Genomic DNA, 23645 nt, shown 5'->3' with positions numbered 1-23645 from the left:
ATATGAATAACTATATTCCTTAAAAATTATTTGGCCAATATAATAAAATAAATTGCCAGGTTATATTACTTGGCTTGCAATTTGAATATTGCATGTACATACTTTGGGGCTGGTTGACCTTTAAATTTACAAAACTAACCTTTAAATTTTAAGAGTTTAAATGCATGGTAAATACTACTAATATGCTATGAATAAAATTTATGATCATTATAATTCCACAATTGTTAAGAAACTTTTAAAATAAAATAAAATTAAAAGATGAGTGGATATGGATATAGATTTAGATATTAAGATAGATCCAGATCTGCTCCAGATCCATCTTAGATCCGCACATCGATATCCAAATCCGATCCAAATCCATTTTAAACCGATCCAAATCCGATCCGATTGGATTTGGATCACGTGGATCTTGGATCAGATCCAATCCATTGCCATCCCTATTTTTATCACATAATCATTCTTTAAAAAATCAAGCTTTTTTGTTTTGTAAATCTTTTCTTTAGAAACTTTTGGAAGTTCCCAACAATCAATTGATTTATCAAAGTTCTCAATAATGAATTCTTCTGAACTCACAACATGCTTTGAATCACTAGTCTTCCCTGAAGAAGAGCTAGAAAAGGATGATGTTCTACAGAGTAGGGGGTCCATGGGTAAAAACCTATGGTCTATTTTTGGTTTTGACAGAATGGCTACAGGTATGGTTTTACAACCCTAAGCGGAATCCTTATCCTAAAACGGGACTTACTACCAGTAAGAAATTCACCATACAACAAAACTTCAAAATAAAACACAAGTTTTTAAACACAAAATCTCTAAACTATATTACACTATCCTCCCCTTGGCTCTGATACCAGAAGGAAATAGTGTAATATAGTTTAGAGATTTTGTGTTTAAAATCTTGAATCCAGTGTTTTCAAAAGTTTATCGAGGTATTCCTTTTGAAGATTCGGATCAGAAATATGTTTAACAAGTTCAAGGAAAATCTCTTGGTCTTTAGTCAAAACATTGATTTTCTTTAAAAAAAATTCTGATTCAGAATCACTACTGCTAGATGCAGAGGAGTCTGAGTCAATTAGTTCGTCGATCTGAAGAGAGTCATTATCTTCCGATATGGAAGACTCAGAGTCAGAAGACTCTATAAGAAGAGAGGCAACAAGTGAGAGCGCATATATATATATATATATATATATATATATATATATATATATATATATATAATAAAATGGCGGTCCGGTGGTCGGTGGCAGCGGTCCGGCAACTTTCCGGCGCATTCCGGTAGAGTTCCGGCGAAGCCAACGGTGGTCCGACGACATTTCGACGGTGGTCCGGCAACTTTCCGACGATGTCCGATGGTGGTCCGGCGAGGTCCGGTGGTGGTCCGGCAACTTTCCGGTGGATGTCCATTTATAATATTAAATTAATAAAATAAAATAATAATTATTAATAGTATTAAATAAGTTAAAATATTAAAGGATAATTTTGAAAACTTTAGTTTTTAATATAAGAGGAATTTAAAATTTTCACTAGTTAATATAATATTTTTACAATTGTTTGTTTATTATATTTTTTATTTTATAAAATTAAATTTTTTTAAACTTGTGTTAGGTTAAACGGATATCCATTGGGTAAAAATAATGATCCATATCCATCCATATCCATCTGGATATAATTTTAAAATATCCATTTCAAAATCTAAAAAATTTTGGATGGATATTGTGGATATCCATTATGGAGCAATCTAGTTGCCATCCCTAACGGTGGATATGATGGACAAAAGAAGGATTGAGTATCTGGCTGTTGTGTTGGATAATTCAGATTTTGGGGAGGTTTTGCACAAGGCAAAGTTGAGGTGTCTGAAGACCCTTTTTTTGGGGGGTTTTAAACGATGAGGCGTTGAAGAGAATTGCTGATGCTTTTTTTCCTTCGAGTGATATATTAATGGGGAAGGCAAGGAAGGAAGCCATATCGGTTGTTGGCAAATGGAAGGACCGAGATGTTTGAAGATGTCGGAGTGGACTTATAATCCAGAGCTGGAGAAGAAGCCTTGATTGGGATGATGAGAGTGAGGATGCAAATGTTGATGATATAACTAATGCCAGTGATGCAGATTGTATCAAGAATGAAATAATGGTGCCTGGTGGAAGCTGGAATCTTCCGATTCAAAAGTTACTTCATAACAATCGTGCTGAAGACAGTTGGTGGTAGTATGTTTGACATATTCTGTGACTAGGTAAAGTTCTCTTACAATCTCTTGCTAGCATTTCTGAAAGCTTGAAATAATTGTTGCTTGTACCAAACATAGTTATATTTATATGGCTTCCATTTTTTTACTTTAAATGTTGCTGCTGAGAATTAAAAAGATTGCATTTGGCTTTATGGTATCTTACATAAAATTTTGTTCAAGTATTCCATAAATAAATATGCAAAATTTTGATTAAAAAACTAGGAAAATAGAAAGCATATTCTCTGATAGGCTAGTGGAAGGCAACCTTTGCAGCTCAGGTCTATTGGAATCTTGAATTATATAAACCATCTTTCACTTGAATATTTCCTGCAACAAAAGGCACAGTTGAAGAAGCAATGGCAGTGGCAGTGGCCAACGTGGTCATGCTGCATTTTCATTTGATGGACTTCACCAAAAAAAGGGGTGGCAGGGGGAAAAGAAGAGATTCACAGGCATGGTTTCTCTTTTTACTCTGTTTTATTTTACTAATGCACAATGTTAGAGAGTAGATTATGTTGCATGCTATTGGATTTGTGTTACAAGAATAATCATATCATGTGACAGAACATTTGGACAGTCACAAGTCACAACTTAGCTTCAGTGAAATCTCAAACTATTTTTGGGGAAAATATTTTGGAGCTGTAAGCTGTTGATACCGCTATGAATGTGCTTAATATTGAAGTAGAACAGACATGTTGACAGAGATTTTGTGGGGTTTTGGAAGTTGAAGGATTGGCTAGCTGCATCTTGTTCTGGATTCAAGCTTCATGTGCGAAGATATACATGTTCTGAATACCATAAATTCCTATTGCTTATAATAATTATTTTGTCTTTAAAGAAATCTTTGATATGTCCTAAGACCATCTGCTAATTGTAACTTGATATTCAAGCTTGAACCTCAAACCTCATTGTTTTCAACACCAGAGATTTTGCCATCTCAAAAAGAAAAGTTAATTAAACTTTTTGTGTTAAATTTGTAGTTAGTAACGTCATAATTGTCAAGTAACCTCTCGATTTTTTTTTACCTCTAATATGGTAATTTGTAAAACTATTTATTACTTCATCCTACCATCCAAATATTTCGTTAATTGTCTGGGGATATACTATTTTAAATGTCATTTAAACCAATTTCTATCAAAACATGCAAATATTTTGTTGTACAGAATTGGACAAAAAGGAGACCAACATAAACACGGGTGTAGTAAAACAAGTTAATAATATTTGCCACGACAAACATTAGGTAATTGATTATTTCTACAATATAATTATAACAATGATTATATCAAAAGTTAAGGCATTTCCTAAACATGAATAATCCTTGGCCAATCTTTATTTTTTTGTTAATATCTTTTCAATTGCTTTGCCGTCGTTCCAACAATTTAACAATGCAAATACAAATGTAATAATATTTGGATTTTAGATGGCTTGATATATTTTGTGAGTTGATTTAACATCATTTTTCTAAATAGCAAGAAAAATTCAAAATGTAAAAACCAATGTTACAGTTGTTTTATGTTTTAAAAGAACAAACGTTACCAGTTTTTATTTATTACAGATCCAAAATTTATTTAAGACGCCATAATGTAAAAAATTAATTGATTATGACAGTTTAAGAATTGGTTAAAATTAACTATAAAATAAAAAATTGAGATAAATAATAATATTCTTAAAATAAACGTTTATTTTATGTACCACAAGAGAGCGCCTATAATTGTCAATTTAAAATGGAAAAGTTTGCAAACAAACGATAGACCCACAAGAGAGCGAAAAATCCATGAAGTTACATTATATGAAGTAGAGTCTTCATGTTATGCGTGTCGGTACGTGCCAAGATCAAATTTCATATGAAGTATGTTAAGATCTTGAATTTTATTAGGTTTGGCATCCTATGACAATAATGTTTATATAAAGAGTGTCTTCGCTAATTATATTTCCCATATAAATTAGAATTATGTCTAATTTGCTATGCTTTGAATTAAAATTCTACGTGGAGAATTAGGACTTATTGAGTTAAAATTAATTTTCCTCAAGTGAACGATTCAGAAGTGTATTTTCGTATTTGCATGCAATTTGAGACGGTGTAAGCCGAATATAGAGATGAATTAATTATTCAATTATACTAATGAGAGCTGCAAAACATGTCGTGTCATTGAATGATCCATGTTCGTTGTAAAAATTTTAGGCACATTCACGCTTAGGTCTAGGGATGGCAATGGGGCAGATATGGGTTGGATCTATTCTGCTCCAGATCCAAATCCATAATAAAAATTAAGATTCGTATCTGCTCCAGATCCGTCATAAATCTATATTTTTCGCTCCATATCCAGATCCAAAAAAGAAATAAATATCTATATCTGCTCCAAATCCGAAAAAAAATTAAACTCCAAATCTGCTCTAAATCCGTCATGAATTCTAAAATTCAGTAATAAAAAAGTAATAATTTTTTAGATTGAAAATTGAAGGCTAAAATGTATTGATAACAAATAAATTATATAATTTTTCTCAAAAATATAATAAATATTGTAGCTTATACTTTTACACTAAAATAACAAATAAGAAAGATAACAAAATATTATTCAAAAGTAATTACAGGAGTAAGATCAATCTAATATTCTATTGTCTCATTCATCATTCTAATATCCACGATACACCTACCATCATTCCTACAACATTAGATAATGACATATAAATTAAATATGATTTATATTCAATCCTTTATTATTTTTATTATGACTATATTTGACTAAATATACGAATAACTATATTCCTTAAAAATTATTTAGCCAATATAATAAAATAAATTGTCAGGTTATATTACTTGGCTTGCAATTTGAATATTGCATGTACATGCTTTGAGGCTGGCTGACCTTTAAATTTACAAAACTAACCTTTAAGTTTTAAGAGTTTAAATGCATGGTAAATACTACTAATATGCTATGAATAAAATTTATTATCATTATAATTCAACAATTGTTAAGAAACTTTTAAAATAAAATAAAATTAAAAGATGAGTGGATATGGATATGGATTTAGATATTAAGATAGATCCAGATCTGCTCCAGATCTTGTCTTAGATCCGCACATCGATATCCAAATCCGATCCAAATCCATTTTAAACCGATCCAAATCCGATCCGATTGGATTTGGATCACATGGATCTTGGATCAGATCCAACCCATTGCCATCCCTACTTAGGTCTAGGGTTGGCAAAATCTAAATTCGGATCCGCATTCATATTTCTATACCTGGATTTGTAGAAAAAGATGCGGATTCAGATGCGGGTAATATCCGCAACGGATGCGGACGGATATTTCTTATATCCGGATCCGCAAAAATTAAAATTAAATAATTTAATATATAATTTAAAAGTTTAATAATTTACCTAATAATATCAAATAAAATTTAATCATAATTCAACAATTAAAAATTCAAAATGAATAACATACAATAATCTCATAAATCTACAAATAAAATTTAATTTTTTATTTTTATTTAATTTTTAATAAATACTTTTAATTTAATTTTTAATTTAAAATAAAATTCAATAATTTGCCCAATAATATCAAATAAAATTCAATTATAATCCAACAATTAATAATTCAACATGAATAATATACAACGACATCATAAATCCATAAATAAAATTTACTTTCTTAATTTTTTATTTAATTTTTAATATATATTTTAATTTGAAATAAAATTTATCCAGATCTCGATATCCGATTTTCCGAATGCACTTGCATCTAAATTCATGCGGATCCCAAATTTCTATATCCGAATCCACATTTTTTAATATGCAGATAGAAATTTTTTAGGATCCGGATCTTTCGGATCCTTACAGATCCGAGCCGGATCTGAATTTAATTGCCATCCCTACTTAGGTCGCAGCATCTTTGTCAAAAATTGTTCATCGGTTCTAGTGCCGTACATAAAATTTAAGGGTGTAGTTGGCATTATTTTTCAAATGTTGTTTTTATATTTATTTTACAATATGAAGATGATTAATTTTAGTGAATATGAAATTTGTTTTGATAATTTATTTTAAAATAGTATTATGTAAAAAATTATAAAATAAATTATTTGTGGGACTCATTTCTTTTGTCTAATTTAATTTATTATGAAATTTTAAATGCAAAAGAAAGTTACGTGGGTCCATGATAATTATCATACAAATAAAACAACTAGAAAAAAAGTGGCACGGGTGCACTTTAGCTTATTAACTAGCATTGCATTCTCTTACTACTGAATTTGACATGAGCTTAAAAAAATATATGGATTTAAAAAAAGAACGTTACGTATGTAGACTTGAAAAAGCATATCAGGCACGCCCTCATTAAAAAAAAAAAAGATTGCCGTGTCATGGGGAGCCTCTCGGGGGCTCATTCAGACGGACAGTGGAGCCCGTTGGGCACCTTTAGGTGAAACATATCGCGTTAATCCTTTATTTAACTATATATATATATATTTAAAAAAAACTATATATATATATATATTTGATGGTTGTCGAAGCCAACAAAAATAAATTCCTACTCTAAATAAATTGTGTATAGTGATTGAGCAGGGTCGTGTCCACAGAGATCGGTAATTATTTAAATCCTTTTGAAACGTAAAACGTAAAATGGGGGAATTGTTGACAATAATAAAAATCAAATTAAAAATAACAAGAATGCAAATTAAAGTTGTAATTCAAATTGGAGAAAGCTCTGGTTGAAGGAATTAACTCAGCTTGATTCGACTACTGATCATTGATTCAAATATAAATTATTATTACTCATGAATAGACCGGTTATAGCTACTGAGACCCTTTAATAGCCAATCTCTCCTTAACTAGTCGATAACCAAGGTACGACCGTTGGTTATTTCCCTAATCAATAGACAATCCTAGATACGATCATAGGATTTAATCAATTGACAGCCTGAAAAACCAGAGAGACCCAAATCCTAATCAACACATATGATGATTCATTTAAATTAGATTGTTTATTCTCACAACACAACTCTCTGCTATGTTATTTGTCACAAACATTAAATTCTTCATACGATGAATCCTTTAATTGACAATAGATTAAGTTGATAATTAAATAGTGGCCAATTACCTAATTAACAAACATAATCATGAAAATAATTCAGAGAATAAACAAATACCCAAAAAGTAATAAAACAATTAAAGCAAAAGAAAGATCTCACAGTAGTGATGAATCAAAGCTTCATTAACCTTCAACCAGAAAAATGGGTTTAGTTCCTCATAGAGAGAAGAGAAAAATTAGATCTAGGGTTTCTTTTCCTCCAATCCAAAATCCCCCTTTCTTTCACAATAGATTCCTCCTTAAATACTCTCTCTCTCTTCTCTTTTAGAGTTCTATTTAAAATAAAATACTAATATCTTAAATATTAAATTCGTAATTACAAAAATAGCCAAAAATACAAAACACGTTAAACTAAAAACTGCAGGTTCGCAGTTGACAGCACGCGCCCACGCCTTATCAACAAAGTTCTTCTGACGCTCATAATTTCTCCAAGAGAACAATCCTCCTTAAACATCATCTTTTAGCTCAATTTTATCATCAATCAATAGAATTGCACCTACAAAAGTAAAACACAAGTAAAACATTATTATTAAGTGCAAAACATCGATACTAAGGGAAGTAAACAATGCAAAACTAGTGCATAAATTGCACTCTAACAAATTCCCCCACACCAAGATGATGCTTGTCCTCAAGCATATAACTCAAGATTAATCCCAAATCTCCACTCAATTCTCATCTCAACTCATCCAAAAATAATTTTAAGCAAGCATACCTCAAGAAATTAAGTCGATCAACATTTGAGAGACGAGGATTTTTAAAGCATAGAATCTCATAAGATAGAATAAGAACATTCAACCACCAAGAAGATCCATTCAAAATTCAAGTGCAACAAGATTTAATAGCCCTCTCAATGACTTCACTCCATGCACTCAAAGTGTTTAGGGTGTCATTTAATCACTCAAATCAAATCAAAGAATGCTATTACCATAAGTGTTAGAGTGCAATTTATGCACTAGTTTTGCATTGTTTACTTCCCTTAATATCGATGTTTTGCACTTAATAATAGTGATTTACTTGTGTTTTACTTTTGTAGGTGCAATTTTATTGATTGGTGATAAAATTGAGCTATAAGATGATGTTTAAGGATGATTGTTCTCTTGGAGAAATTTAGAGAGTCAGAAGAACTTTGTTGATAAGGCGTGGGCGCGTGCTGTCAACTGCGAACCTGCAGTTTTTAGTTTAACGTGTTTTGTATTTTTGGTTATTTTTGTAATTACGAATTTAATATTTCAGATATTAGTATTTTATTTCAAATAGAATTCTAGAGGAGAAGAGAGAGAGAGTATTTAAGGGAGGAATCAATTGTGAAAAAGGGGGATTTTGGATTGGAGAAAGAGAAAGAAACCCTAAATCTAACTTTTCTCTTCTCTCTATGAAGAACTAAATCTATTTTTCTGGTTGAAGGATAATGAAGCTTTGATTCATCACTACTGTGAGATCTTTCTTGTGCTTTAATTGTTTTATTACTTTTTGGGTATTTGTTTATTCTCTGAATTAGTTTCATGATTATGTTTGTTAATTAGGTAATTGGCCACTATTTAATTATCAACTTAATCTATTGTCAATTAAAGGATTCATCGTATGAAGAATTTAATGTTTGTGACAAATAACATAGCAGAGAGTTGTGTTGTGAGAATAAACAATCTAATTTAAATGAATCATCATATGTGTTGATTAGGATTTGGGTCTCTTTGGTTTCTCAGGCTGTCAATTGATTAAATCCTATGATCGTATCTAGGGTTGTCTATTGATTAGGGAAATAACCAACGGTCGTACCTTGGTTATCGACTAGTTAAGGAGAGATTGGCTATTAGAGGGTCTCAGTAGCTATAACCGGTCTATTCATAAGTAATAATAATAATCTATATTTGAATCAATGATCAGTAGTCGAATCAAGCTGAGTTAATTCCTTCAACCAGAGCTTTCTCCAATTTGAATTACAACTTTAATTTGCATTCTCGTTATTTCAATTTGATTTTTATTATTGTCAACAATTCCCCCATTTTACGTTTTACGTTTCAAAAGGATTTAAATAATTACCGATCTCTGTGGACACGACCCTGCTCAATCACTATACACAATTTATTTAGAGTAGGAATTTATTTTTGTTGGCTTCGACACCCATCAAATTTTGGCGCCGTTGCCGGGGATTGGTGTCATTTATTTAATCATTTTTACGTTTTACTTGGTGTATGGTTCGTTCTTCTCGTACAGCTACACTTTCGTTTGATCCTGAAATTGAGAAGACAACTCGCCAGCTGAGACAGCAGACGAAGCGAGCTAAGCAACGATCCTCATCACCTTTGCTTTCTGAAACAGATACGGTGCCTGATTTAGTTGAATCATCTAGTGATTCAGAAGAACAAGTGATGGATAGACCTGCACCTGTAGAAAGAACTCTTAGAGAGTTAGCTGAACCAGACTTGAATCAGCAACCACTCTGCATTCAATATGTAGATTTGGAGGTAAATTTTGAATTAAAGTCTGGTCTTATTCATTTATTACCCAAGTTTCATGGTTTTGCAGGTGAAGATCCTCATAAACATCTTAAGGAGTTTCATGTTGTGTGTTCAAGTATGAGACCACAATGCGTGACTGAAGAGCAGATTAAGCTGCGTGCTTTTTCGTTCTCTGTAGATGGGCTAGCTAAAGATTGGTTGTACTACTTGCGTCCTGGATCGATTACAACGTGGAATGGATTGAAGAAGCAGTTCCTCGAGAAGTACTTTCCTGCTTCAAGAGCTGCCAACATCAGAAAAGACATTTGTGGGATCAGACAACTTTCTGGGGAGACTTTGTATGAGTATTGGGAGCGATTCAAACAATTGTGTGCCAGCTGTCCTCAGCATCAGATTTCTGATCAACTTCTTATTCAATATTTTTACGAAGGATTATCATTGATGGATAGGAGTATGATAGATGCTGCTAGTGGAGGCGTGTTGGTGAACAAGACCCCTACTCAAGCAAGGGAGTTGATCTCAAATATGGCTGCCAATGCACAACAATTTGGCAGCAGACAAGATGCCACTTCAAGAACGGTGAATGAGGTAAATATTTCTTCTGTTGAACAACGTTTAGATAAACTTACTTCTCTTGTGGAAAAGTTTGTTGTAGGTAATGTGCAACAGGTGAAGACTTGTGGCATTTGTTACAATATGGGCCATTCAACCGATATGTTTCCTACACTTCAAGAAGAACCCGTTGAACAAGCCAATGCAGTTGGAGGATTTCCAGGCATGCCTCAGAGGAGGTATGATCCTTATACACAAACATACAATCCGGGATGGAAGGATCATCCCAACTTCAACTATGGAGTTAGGCCGTCAGGATTCCCACAACAGTATCCACCAAGACAACCAACACCTCCACAGTCAAACTCCAAGTCAGGTATATCTCTTGAAGAAATTGTTAAATCACTTGCGACTAACACTCAACAATTTCAGCAGGTAACTACAGCAAGCATTCAGAACTTGGAGAACCAAATGAGTCAATTGGCGACTACAGTGAGCCGTCTGGAGTCTCAAGTATTAGGGAGATTGCCTTCACAATCTGAGGTGAATCCAAAGCAAAACGTTAGTGCTGTCATCCTTAGAAGTGGGATGGAGTTGCAAGAGCCTAGTAAGAAAGTGACAAAGCATGTAGAAGATGAGCTTGAGAAGAATGAATTGATGCCTAAATCTCAAGATGCGCAACCCACCAGAGCGAAACCTTTACCTATTGTGATACCTCCTCCTTTTCCAAGCCGGTTTGCAAAATCCAAGAAGGAGGAACAAGAGAAAGACATCCTTGAGACATTTCGCAAGGTTGAGGTAAATATTCCTTTATTAGATGCTATAAAACAAATACCTCGATATGCTAAAGTCCTTAAGGAACTGTGCACCTCTAAGAGAAAATTAAGAGGAGATGAAAAAGTTCACATGGGGGAGAATGTTTCAGCAGTTCTTCAAAAGAAACTACCTCATAAGTGCAAGGATCCAGGTATGTTTACTATCTCTTGTAAAATTGGTAGTGTTAAAATTGAAAAGGCTTTGTTAGATCTAGGAGCTTCTATTAATGTCATGCCTCGTTCCATTTATTCATCCTTGAATGTTGGTCCATTAAAAGAAACTGGCGTAATAATTCAACTAGCTGATAGGTCTAATGCATATCCTGATGGGGTATTAGAAGATGTCTTAGTACAAGTTAATGAGTTGGTTTTTCCTGCTGATTTTTATGTACTTGATATGGAAGATGATAACTCCTCTAATTCTGTCCCAATTTTGCTAGGAAGACCTTTTCTTAAGACTGCTAGGACTAAAATGGATGTACATAAAGGGACTCTCACTATGGAGTTTGATGGAGAGGTTATAGAATTCAATATGAATGATGCCATGAAATATCCTAGTGAGGAACATTCAGTATTTTCTGTGGATGTTATTAACCCTATAGTGCAGGAAGTTTTTTACAAGAAAAAGACGAAGACATTTCATGATAGAATGATTTTGAGAAACGAGTTCTCTGTTGGTCAAAAAGTTCTTCTTTTTCATTCTAAACTTAAACTTTTTCCGGGTAAATTACGTTCTTGCTGGGTTGGACCTTTTATTGTTACTAATGTTTTTCCTCATGGTGCAGTTGAGATTCGAAGTCCGACCTCTGACAAAGTTTTTAAGGTTAACGGTCATCGCTTAAAACCTTTTTATGAAGGTTTTTCGGTGAATATTGTGGAGGATGTGGCTCTTGAGAGTCCCAATTATGGAGATTGATGCATGAATGTGTCTAGCCAAAGACATAAAACAAAGGCGCTTTTTGGGAGGCAACCCAAATGATTTGTTTATTTTGGTTTTTATTTTATCTTCTTTTAGTTTTGATTCAGATTTAAAAAAAAAAAATTTAATGTGTTTGCTTATCTTGGTCAGAAGAAAATTTTTGATAAGGCGTGCCCACGTTTTAACTAATAAGTACTTCTGAAATTTTTAAAGTAAAATAGTTTTAAGGCGTGCCCACGTACTTATTAGAAAAGTACTTCTGAAATTTTTAGTGTCTCAAAAAAAAATAAATTTAATGTGTTTGCTTATTTTGGTCAGAAGAAAATTTTTGATAAGGCGTGCCCACTTGCTTATTAGAAAAGTACTTCTGAAATTTTTAGTGTTTCAAAGTGATTCATCACTAAAAAAAAAAAAAAAGGCAATGTATTTATTTATTTATTTTTTCCATCTTTTCTTTCTTTTATATATATATATATATTTTTTTATTTAAAAAAAATGAAAAAAAAACACAAAAATCACAAATCACTGTTCACAAATCCCTAATTCAAAAAAAAAAAAAATTCACTGTTGATTATCTTTTTCACCCGCAGCAACCAGCCCGCGCGCAGCAAGCTCCAGCCATCACCATCGCGCAGCGCATCAGTCCCGCGCGCGCAACACAATCAGCGCCATCCCGCGTCCATCAAGCAAGCTCCAGCCGAGCAGCAATCGCAACGCAACCAGCCTACGACCTGTATTCCAGCCGGGTAAATCTAAATCCGTGAGTGCAATCATTGTAACAATGCCGAAGAGGAAAGCATCTACTTCCAAGTCATCTAAAAAGACACCCGTCGCAAAGAAATCGAAGATTGCCACTCCCACTACGGTTCCATGGAACACAATTTCGGATTCACGCCAAGCCGTAAGACAAAGATCGAAACATGGAAAAAGCATGAGTGTTTTGCCACTTGCGGAATCCAATCTCGGAGGGTGCCTCGCATTCGCGACTCAACAAGAGAAAGAGAGGAATTTTTGGATATGTCTGTGTTTGAAAGAACAGGTGTGGTCGAATTCAAGGAGGGGAGATTTTAGTTTACTGAACCAGGACCCACTCAACCTCCAAAGAAGCTTTATGCTAGGAGTGGTGCTACCTCTGATGACGAGTTTGACGACGACACTGCTGCCCCGCCAACTATTCCTTCTACATCTGCACCACCTTTGAGCATTCAGTTAGAAAAAATGGAGCACAAGCTGAACAAGATGGAGCAGAATTTGGCCGCATACTTCGAGAGTGTGGGATTTACCCCACCATTTCCGCCAAGCCCATAGACGTTATGTGGATCAAAGCTCACAATTCAGGGAAGTTTCTTTTTGCCTTTAATCTTTTATCCTTACGCTTTAATTTTTATGTGAGCTTTGATTATCTTACATTAGGGACAATGTAAGTTCTTGGTGTGGGGGAGGGATTTTTGCATTATTGATGCCTGTAATTATTATTTTCACTCTACTCATCTATTTTCACTCTACTCATTCTTAAATGATTTTTGAGTTAGTATGCTTCATATATTATTAATTTTCTTTTCCTTTCTCTCACTCTACTCTTTTCCCATCTATCTCAAATTATTTACATCTATTTTTTTTCTATCATATTCTTTCATCACTCACATTTTATTTTTCAATTTTCTTTTTACTACATACATCTTTCTCGCTTATTATCCTTTTTACCTTTCCTTTTATTTCTCACTCATACCTTCTTCTCATTCTACACCACTATTGATGGTTGATTCATTTGAAGAGTGTACATGATTTGATGGCAAATTTACCAACTTTGTGAGGATTTGAGCCTATGAGCAACCACTTTGCTATAATTATTTTTGTTATGTGAATATCAATCCTAGTTTGTTTATTATAGAACTTGCTTTGTTATGCATGTTGAAGCCACATTACGGGATTTTATGCATTAAAATGATAAGGGCAAACCATTTACCATTTTTCTATTCTCGCATTTTCCTTTTTCTCTACCCGAAGACCTTTAATTGCTACCTTTGTTTGAGCCTTAACCATTACCCATCTAATTCTCTCCATCTACTTAACCATTTTTCTTCATTTTGAGCCTCAATTTAAGGAGATTTTTGGACTCATTGTGTGGATATATTTTGCTGCTTTTTCTACCTTGTATTAAAGTTTCTCAATTAGATCAACAAGCATTATGCTTGAATTAAATTGTGCAAGGTTCGTTTCTTTGTTTTGATTAAAAAAAAAAAACAAAACAAAAAAAAGGAAAAAGAAAAAAAAGAGGAAAAAGAAAAAAAAAAGAAAAATCGAAAAAAAAGAGAGAAGAAGTTTACATTCTTGGTGACTTGAGTAGAAATAAGCATTTTGATATCATAAGTTCATTCAATGAGTTCATTCTTCTCATTTTAATTTTTTTTTCTCTTTCATGGACCTTTCTTTTTCATTTAACCTATTTAACCCCATTACAACCATTTTAAGACCCTTAGATTTTTGCATTTTATTCATGTTTTGTGGATTGAGATGTGATATATGAGCAAGCTTATGGTAATAACATTCTTTGATTTGATTTGAGTGAATAAATGACACCCTAAACACTTTGAGTGCATAGAGTGAAGTTATTGAGAGGGCTATTAAATCTTGTTGCACTTGAATTTTGAATGGATCTTCTTGGTGGTTGAATGTTCTTATTCTATCTTATGAAATTCTATGCTCTAAAATCCTTGTCTCTCGAATGTTGATCGACTTAATTTCTTGAGGTTTGCTTGCTTAAAATTGTTTTTGGATGAGTTGAGATGAGAATTGAGTGGAGATTTGGAATTAATCTTGACTTATATGCTTGAGGACAAGCATCATCTTGGTGTGGGGGAATTTGTTAGAGTGCAATTTATGCACTAGTTTTGCATTGTTTACTTCCCTTAATATCGATGTTTTGCACTTAATAATAGTGATTTACTTGTGTTTTACTTTTGTAGGTGCAATTCTATTGATTGGTGATAAAATTGAGCTATAAGATGATGTTTAAGGATGATTGTTCTCTTGGAGAAATTTAGAGAGTCAGAAGAACTTTGTTGATAAGGCGTGGGCGCGTGCTATCAACTGCGAACCTACAGTTTTTAGTTTAACGTGTTTTGTATTTTTGGTTATTTTTGTAATTACGAATTTAATATTTCAGATATTAGTATTTTATTTCAAATAGAATTCTAGAGGAGAAGAGAGAGAGAGTATTTAAGGGAGGAATCAATTGTGAAAAAGGGGGATTTTGGATTGGAGAAAGAGAAAGAAACCCTAAATCTAACTTTTCTCTTCTCTCTATGAAGAACTAAACCTATTTTTCTGGTTGAAGGATAATGAAGCTTTGATTCATCACTACTGTGAGATCTTTCTTGTGCTTTAATTGTTTTATTGCTTTTTGGGTATTTGTTTATTCTCTGAATTAGTTTCATGATTATGTTTGTTAATTAGGTAATTGGCCACTATTTAATTATCAACTTAATCTATTGTCAATTAAAGGATTCATCGTATGAAGAATTTAATGTTTGTGACAAATAACATAGCAGAGAGTTGTGTTGTGAGAATAAACAATCTAATTTAAATGAATCATCATATGTGTTGATTAGGATTTGGGTCTCTTTGGTTTCTCAGGCTGTCAATTGATTAAATCCTATGATCGTATCTAGGATTGTCTATTGATTAGGGAAATAACCAACGGTCGTACCTTGGTTATCGACTAGTTAAGGAGAGATTGACTATTAGAGGGTCTCAGTAGCTATAACCGGTCTATTCATAAGTAATAATAATAATCTATATTTGAATCAATGATCAGTAGTCGAATCAAGCTGAGTTAATTCCTTCAACCAGAGCTTTCTCCAATTTGAATTACAACTTTAATTTGCATTCCTGTTATTTCAATTTGATTTTTATTATTGTCAACAATTCCCCCATTTTACGTTTTACGTTTCAAAAGGATTTAAATAATTACCGATCTCTGTGGACACGACCCTGCTCAATCACTATACACAATTTATTTAGAGTAGGAATTTATTTTTGTTGGCTTCGACAACCATCAAATTTTGGCGCCGTTGCCGGGGATTGGTGTCATTTATTTAATCCTTTTTACGTTTTACTTGGTGTATGGTTCGTTCTTCTCGTACAGGTACACTTTCGTTTGATCCTGAAATTGAGAAGATAGCTCTCCAGCTGAGACAGCAGACAAAGCGAGCTAAGCAACGATCCTCGTCGCCTTTGCTTTCTGAAACAGATACGGTGCCTGATTTAGTTGAATCATCTAGCGATTCAGAAGAACAAGTGATGAATAGAGCTGCACCTGTAGAAAGAACTCTTAGAGAGTTAGCTGAACCAGACTTGAATCAACAACCACTCTGCATTCAATATGTAGACTTGGAGGTAAATTTTGAATTAAAGTCTGGTCTTATTCATTTATTACCCAAGTTTCATGGTTTTGCAGGTGAAGATCCTCATAAACATCTTAAGGAGTTTCATATTGTGTGTTCAAGTATGAGCCACAAGGCGTGACTGAAGAGCAGATTAAGCTGCGTGCTTTTCCGTTCTCTGTAGATGGGCTAGCTAAAGACTGGTTGTATTACTTGCCTCCTGGATCGATTACAACGTGGAATGATTTGAAGAAGCAGTTCCTCGAGAAGTACTTTCCTGCTTCAAGAGCTGCCAACATCAGAAAAGATATTTGTGGGATTAGACAACTTCCTGGGGAGACTTTGTATGAGTATTGAGAGCGATTCAAACAATTGTGTGCCAGCTGTCCTCAGCATCAGATTTTTGATCAACTTCTTATTCAATATTTTTACGAAGGACTATCATTGATGGATAGAAGTATGATAGATGCTGCTAGTGGAGGCGTGTTGGTGAACAAGACTCCTACTCAAGCAAGGGAGTTGATATCAAATATGGCTGCCAACGCACAATAATTTGGCAGCAGGCAAGATCCCACTTCAAGGAAGGTGAATGAGGTAAATATTTCTTCTGTTGAACAACGTTTAGATAAACTTACTTCTCTTGTGGAAAAGTTTGTTGTAGGTAATGTGCAACAGGTGAAGACTTGTGGCATTTGTTACAATATGGGCCATTCAACCGATATGTATCCTACACTTCAAGAAGAACCCGTTGAACAAGCCAATGCAGTTGGAGGATTTCCAGGCATGCCTCAGAGGAGGTATGATCCTTATGCACAAACATACAATCCGGGATGGAAGGATCATCCCAACTTCAGCTATGGAGTTAGACCGTCAGGATTCCCACAACAGTATCCACCAAGACAACCAGCACCTCCACAGTCAAACTCCAAGTCAGGTATATCTCTTGAAGAAATTGTTAAATCACTTGCGACTAACACTCAACAATTTCAGCAGGCAACTACAGCAAGCATTCAGAACTTGGAGAACCAAATGAGTCAATTGGCGACTACAGTGAGTCGTCTGGAGTCTCAAGTGTTAGGGAGATTGCCTTCACAATCTGAGGTGAATCCAAAGCAAAACGTTAGTGCTGTCATCCTTAGAAGTGGGAAGGAGTTGCAAGAGTCTAGTAAGAAAGTGACAAAGCATGTAGAAGATGAGCTTGAGAAGAATGAATTGATGCCTCAATCTCATGATGCGGAACCCACCAGGGCGAAACCCATACCTATTGTGATACCTCCTCCTTTTCCAAGCCGGTTTGCAAAATCCAAGAAGGAGGAACAAGAGAAAGACTTTAGCATATTGAGGTATTTGTTTTATAGCATCTAATAAAGGAATATTAGATGCCTTTCTCTTGTTCCTCCTTCTTGGATTTTGCAAACCATAACTTTATGGTTTGTGTCTATAGCATTGGCACTTGTCGACTGAGCATCAAAGGGTATAAAAACTGGATGTATGTGCTCTATCCTCCTTTTTCTTATGACCAACTTTGCTCACCGGAATTTTATTGGTGAAGGCTTTCCATGAGACAGCTATAATAGCACTTCCGGTGTGATTATCTTAAAATGGTGAACACTCAATGGAAAGTATTGTGTAACAATGGGTTTACTACTATTTTAACTTAGGTGGCGTTTGTTTTTTTGTTTGAAATCTGAATAGATCTGAATTAGTCTGAATTAGTCTGAATTCTGAATAGATCTGAATGTCTGAATCTGAATAATATGTTTATTTTTTCGTCTAAATCTCAGAAAATAAGTATTAAGTTGTTTGTTTTTTTCAATTGAAAAAACTGAAAAATATGTACTTTTACATTTGTATCCTTATTAAATTTGAATGTCAAATAAATAATATATTAAATACCACAATATTTTAACATTTATAAGTAAAACTATATTCAAGTGAATACATAATTATTTTAGAATTTTAATATATAAAATACCATAAATTTTAAATTTTATCGTATATAATATAAGAAAGAAAAAATAGGGATATTTTTATGTGGGGTAAATATCTATGGGTGAGTTTTGGAATAGACATGAAAAATAAATTATAAAACATGGATATTTTTTACATTAATAAGTAATTGACTTAATTCAAATTTCTCCATTAAGTAAAAAGCCAAAAAAATTAGCTTATTTTATTAAGTCAAAATTATCTAAAAAGTCTTATTAAGTTATAAAAACAAACACCTCTAACTAACTTAATTAATTAAATTAAGTCATTTTAAGTCATTAAGTTAAAAAATAAATGCCACCTTAGTATATTTATGACTTATTAAAATAGCTTAAATTTAATAAATATGTAGTTCACTGATTTATTAATTAAATTTTGATGTAATTTTTCAGTATGAATAGCAATGAGAATGTAAACCAAAAGCATCCCATTCTTATCATCTTTTTATTAAGTACACAAAAAGATTTTTCCATCTTAAAATCTACTTTTTTTTATTAATTATTATTACCTTATTTATTAGATTTTTCCATCTTAAAATCTACTTTTTTTATTAATTATTATTACCTTATTTATTATATTTTGGTAATTATTTAAAAATTACAAAATAAATTATCTGTGGAACCCATTTCTACTGTTAAATTATGAAACTTGAAATGGAAACAATGGCACGTGGGTCCATGATAATTAATTATAATACAAATTAAACAACAACTCAAAAGTTAAAAAAAAAAGGGTACCAGGCGCACTTGACAACTCAAAATTGTCGAAAACAACAAAATATTTTGTTGATCTTTACTTTTCTTCATTAAAAGTATACAATTTATTTTCACTAAATCTAAGAGCGTGTCAGAAAAAATAATCTACCAAAAAAATGACTTGTCAAAAATAATATCATGCTAAGTGTAAGTGATTTCCTTTATTTTCAAAATAAAAAAATGATGAGCTTTATTACTTACCAGTTGTCCCGCAGATTTTATTCAAGCTTGAAACATATTTCAAATAAAAATAGATGCACATAAAAGCTAACTAAAAATATTTTTTAAATAAGATTTTATTATTTATTTGAAAAGTTATATTAATATATAAAATTTCAAAAGACATTCTAATTAAAATTCTTCAAATAAGAATTGATTCTCTCTTTTCAAATTTAGAAAGTTACTTTCTCTCTCTTCAATTTGTATTTTATTACTTTTCATTAAAGAAATAGAGAGAAGTGCTTTAATTACTATTGATTTTTTCTTTAAAAAAATAATTATTTGATTAAAATAATATTAATTTATTTTTATTTGAAGTGTCTTTTGGAGAATATTATATTTTTTTAACTTCTATTTACCACATAAATAAGCAAATAGATATTTAAAGAGTAAAATTTTGGAGATGATTTTAGGATTGCTGACAATGGACTAAATTAAAACGCCAAATAATCTCATAAAAAAGAGATTACATTAGCGACTAGACGATTAATAAAAAAATTTTGAGCTAAGCTGAGCCTTTTTTTTTTTCTTGAAGAGTGCAATTTTTTCCTAAAATTTTATCATTAAATTTTGGGTGTACCATTTTATACTATAAAATATAGATTTTACTCTATAAAACGCATCAAAATGCCAAAACTATTCTTAATATTTTTTCTTCTCTCATCTTCTTCTTTCACCTATTTTTTTTTATCTCGAAAACTCTTAATATCAAAAGAAAAAAAAATCTCTTGCACTACTGTGAATTTATAAAACTTTTGTATTAACTTGCTAGAATCCTTTCGTATTAACCAAAAACACTTAACACACAAGAAAAAATCAACTTCTTCAATCTATAGTATTTTTATATATGTGTAGTTCCCATTAGATTTATGTTTCATTGAGATTAAAAATTTAAGGAGAAATAAACGGGTTATTGAATGGTGTGTTCGTGGTAGATTGCAAGTTTAATTTTCATTTATTTCATCAGAAACAGTATTTTTTTTAAACGAGGTATGGTAATCTTTATGGATTGCATTGTGGAGTCCAGTTATATTCCAATAGCAATACAGTACCATTGTTATTTTCAGTCATTAAATTTTATTAATACAACTGTACAATTATATATTTAATGACAACGTAGTTTTACCCTCTATTTTGACAGCCAAATTACGGAATCAAGATGACGACAGATTACTTTTTGCTTGTGATTCAATAATTTATTTTTGACGGTGATAATAATCCAGCAAAAAGTTGATGTATTGGCCGACAAGATGAAATGGAGAACTCAGAGTCACCTTTTCTTTTTTGAAAGTAACCCATTTTCACTTTATTGCAATCCAAAATGGTATATTGGTAGTCTACTGTTTTCACTTTATCTTAAAACATATTTAAAATGCCCTTTTTTCATAACATCAAATTAAATTAAAGAATTATCATATTTAAAAATATAGATTTTACTCTATAAAACCCATCAAAATGCCAAAATTATTCTTAATTTTTTTTTCTTCCTTCACTCACACACATATATATATTTACTCTTGTACTGCTATGATACTCTTATATTAACTTTGTTAGAATTCTTTCATGTTAACTAAAATATTTACACACACGAAAAATTTACCTTCTTCAGTTTATACGCATCTACAATCCTCTATTTTGAATTGTTGGTTTAATTTTTACTTATTTAATAAAAAAAAAAAAGCACCATTTTTAATGGAGGAATCGTGATCTAGTTTGCTTTTTGACAGCCAAATTGCGAAATCATCGATTGCTTTTTGCTAGTGCTTGCAATAATTTAGTTTTGTGGTGGTAATAATCCAGCTAAAAAGTTGATGTATTGGCCGACAAGAGTGATTGTCACTTTTTCTTTCTTTTGAAAGTAACCCATTTTAACTTTATTGCAATCCAAAATGGTAGATTGGTAGTCTAGTAAAGGCCCCCATAATGTCCGTTGTTTAACTCTAAATTGTCTATTTTTAAAAAAATTATATATATATATATATATATATATACTTAAATTATTAAGAGATATATTAAAAAAAGTAAACAAAAAATATATTTTAATACAGTATATTTTATTATACTAAAGAATCTAAAGATATGTATATATTAAAGTGTGTTATTTTATCATTTGAATTATTCTTTAACTTAATAAATTTCTTTTTAGAAACGTTATTCTCTCTCTTTATATATTATGAAATCTGTTGAAATTTTAAATATGAATATTTATAATAGAATCTAAAGATATGTTGAACATTAATTTTAAAATGCACGTTAAACACAAAGAGAAAAATCTACCTTTGTTTAAAAAGAATAAGTCTAATAAGAATAAGATTTAAATTCTTCCCAACAAGAAATATATAAATAAATGTTTTAGATTTAAACTCATTCACTTAACAACCAAAAAAATACCCCAAATACAAAGTTCAATAATTTTGTGAAACACGACTCAGACCTTTCTACCAAAGTTCAATAATTTTTTATGCTCTTGAAGTCACCGGATCTGTCATCTGTGAACTGGCTGCTCTCATTTTGGTATGTTACTTTTGCTTCCTAATCCTATGTCACTGAACAGTTATTATTTCAATTTTTTTTTTTATCTCCTAAGAATGAAAGATTTGACTGAGATCAAGGAGTTATATATGATGTTAATTAGCTAGATATATCCTATGTTGTTTTGATCTCATGTTTATTTATATTGCTGGATGCAGCTTTTAATTTTCTCTGAACTTGTGCGACTCTCTAGCTAGAGCTTTCAGCAGTAATTGAAGATATAAACGGAAGAAGGTATGAGATATTATTGTTTCATAGGCTCTAAAGTCTTAACTTGATGTTTGTTTTATGCCAATTTTGCACGTTGGATTAAAAACATACAGTTATTATTGCAATCTTTTTTTTTCTTTTTTCTAAGGATGAAATATTTGACTGAGAACAAGGACTTATATGAGATGTTAATTGGGTAGATATATCCGATGTCGTTTGGATCTGATGTTTACTTATATTGCCATATGCAGCTTTTTATAATTTTCTCCGAACTTGTGCGACTCTCTTAACTGGAGCTTTCAGCAGTAATTGAGGATATATAACGAAGAAGGTATGAGATCTTATTGTTTCATAGGCTCTTAAATTGATTTTTGTTTTACTTCCAATGGCTATACGAGCTTGTTTTATGCCAATTCTGAGCCGTTGGATTAAAAACATACGGATATAAATGATCATGATCTTAAGTTCTTATTTTTAATTCATTTTTATTAATTAATTTTCATTAAATTATTTTTACCATTTGCTTGTATTAATTTAACTTAACGTCAATCACCTCCAAGTCAGTAATGTTGACCATACTTTTAAAATAAAATTAATTTTCCTATCCAAGTCCCAACATGAGTCCATTATGCTCTCTTGCCATTTCAAATTGGTCCATTTAATGCGTCTTTTCAATTTTACAACCACAATAAAAATTGAGAGTGGCGCTGTTCATGCTCTTCTATTTTCTTCGTGAAACCCGTTTGGCCAATTCTTAAACAAAAATTTTATTAAAAAATTTTGATAAATATATGATTACTAATATAACTCTTTTAAATTCGACACATAAGCTTATTTTGCAGATTATCTTCCTAGAAATTATCCTTATACAAATTATTCAATTCTAATTCGAACATTAAAAGAATTCACAAAAATTAATAAAAAAATCAATTTTTTATATTTATTTCCAATTAAAACCTAATTAATATTATTTACGTTTCATTTATTGCATGATTGATTCATTTGAATTTTAATTTATAACAGACAAAATTATTATCTTACACTTGAAAAGTCATGTTCGATGGCTATAAAAGATATGACATGGACCGTTTAGGTAAAATTTTAAAAAATACAAATACTATAACTAGTAATAGGTCCAAACTTATGAGAATAAAAGAAAATTTACCCCAATTTTTTATCATACCAAATAAGGTGTCATTTATATCTATCCAATAATAAGATAGAGTAATAAATAATTTAACAAATGATTAAGTTAATTATCCAATATGTGAGTTCAATGACAATTTAAAGGAAAAAGAAATTAAGATATTATTTGAAATTATGGTATTATTTTATTAGAATATTTATTAAAGTTAAAAAAAAGGGTAATCCTGTTGAAACCATTCAAAATTTATCGTGAGTGGGCTTGCATGGAATGTTGAACTCCTCTAATCTCTAATACTCTTTTTAATTGTTATTATGGGTGGCTTTTTCAGTTATTCATCACTTTTATCATATTC

The 23645-nt window shown here is 31.8% G+C and overlaps 1 protein-coding gene and 2 non-coding genes across 8 annotated transcripts in view; 1 reads left to right on the top strand and 2 right to left on the bottom strand.

The window, feature by feature from the left end:
* LOC107178136 (disease resistance protein UNI-like) overlaps nucleotides 1–23645 on the top strand; it is an 82011-nt gene that overhangs the window by 50520 nt on the left and 7846 nt on the right. The window contains exons 1-3 of one of the 6 annotated variants that reach the window (XM_052432286.1): nucleotides 21731–21918; nucleotides 22095–22170; nucleotides 22398–22477. The exons of the other annotated variants lie outside the window; for them this stretch is intronic. The gene's annotated coding sequence lies outside the window, so the exon portion shown is untranslated. Of the gene's footprint in view, nucleotides 1–21730; nucleotides 21919–22094; nucleotides 22171–22397; nucleotides 22478–23645 lie in introns of those variants that run through there. 6 annotated transcript variants of the gene reach the window in all.
* Nucleotides 10059–10165, bottom strand: LOC127899522 (small nucleolar RNA R71). Its single transcript, XR_008051399.1, has one exon. It is a non-coding gene; the product is annotated as a small nucleolar RNA R71 (small nucleolar RNA).
* LOC127899521 (small nucleolar RNA R71) lies at nucleotides 16736–16842 on the bottom strand. The gene has a single exon (XR_008051398.1). It is a non-coding gene; the product is annotated as a small nucleolar RNA R71 (small nucleolar RNA).

The sequence above is a fragment of the Citrus sinensis genome, chromosome 8 (genome assembly GCF_022201045.2).
Source record: "Citrus sinensis cultivar Valencia sweet orange chromosome 8, DVS_A1.0, whole genome shotgun sequence".
Lineage (NCBI taxonomy): Eukaryota > Viridiplantae > Streptophyta > Magnoliopsida > Sapindales > Rutaceae > Citrus > Citrus sinensis.
This window is presented reverse-complemented; position numbering and strand designations above follow the sequence as displayed.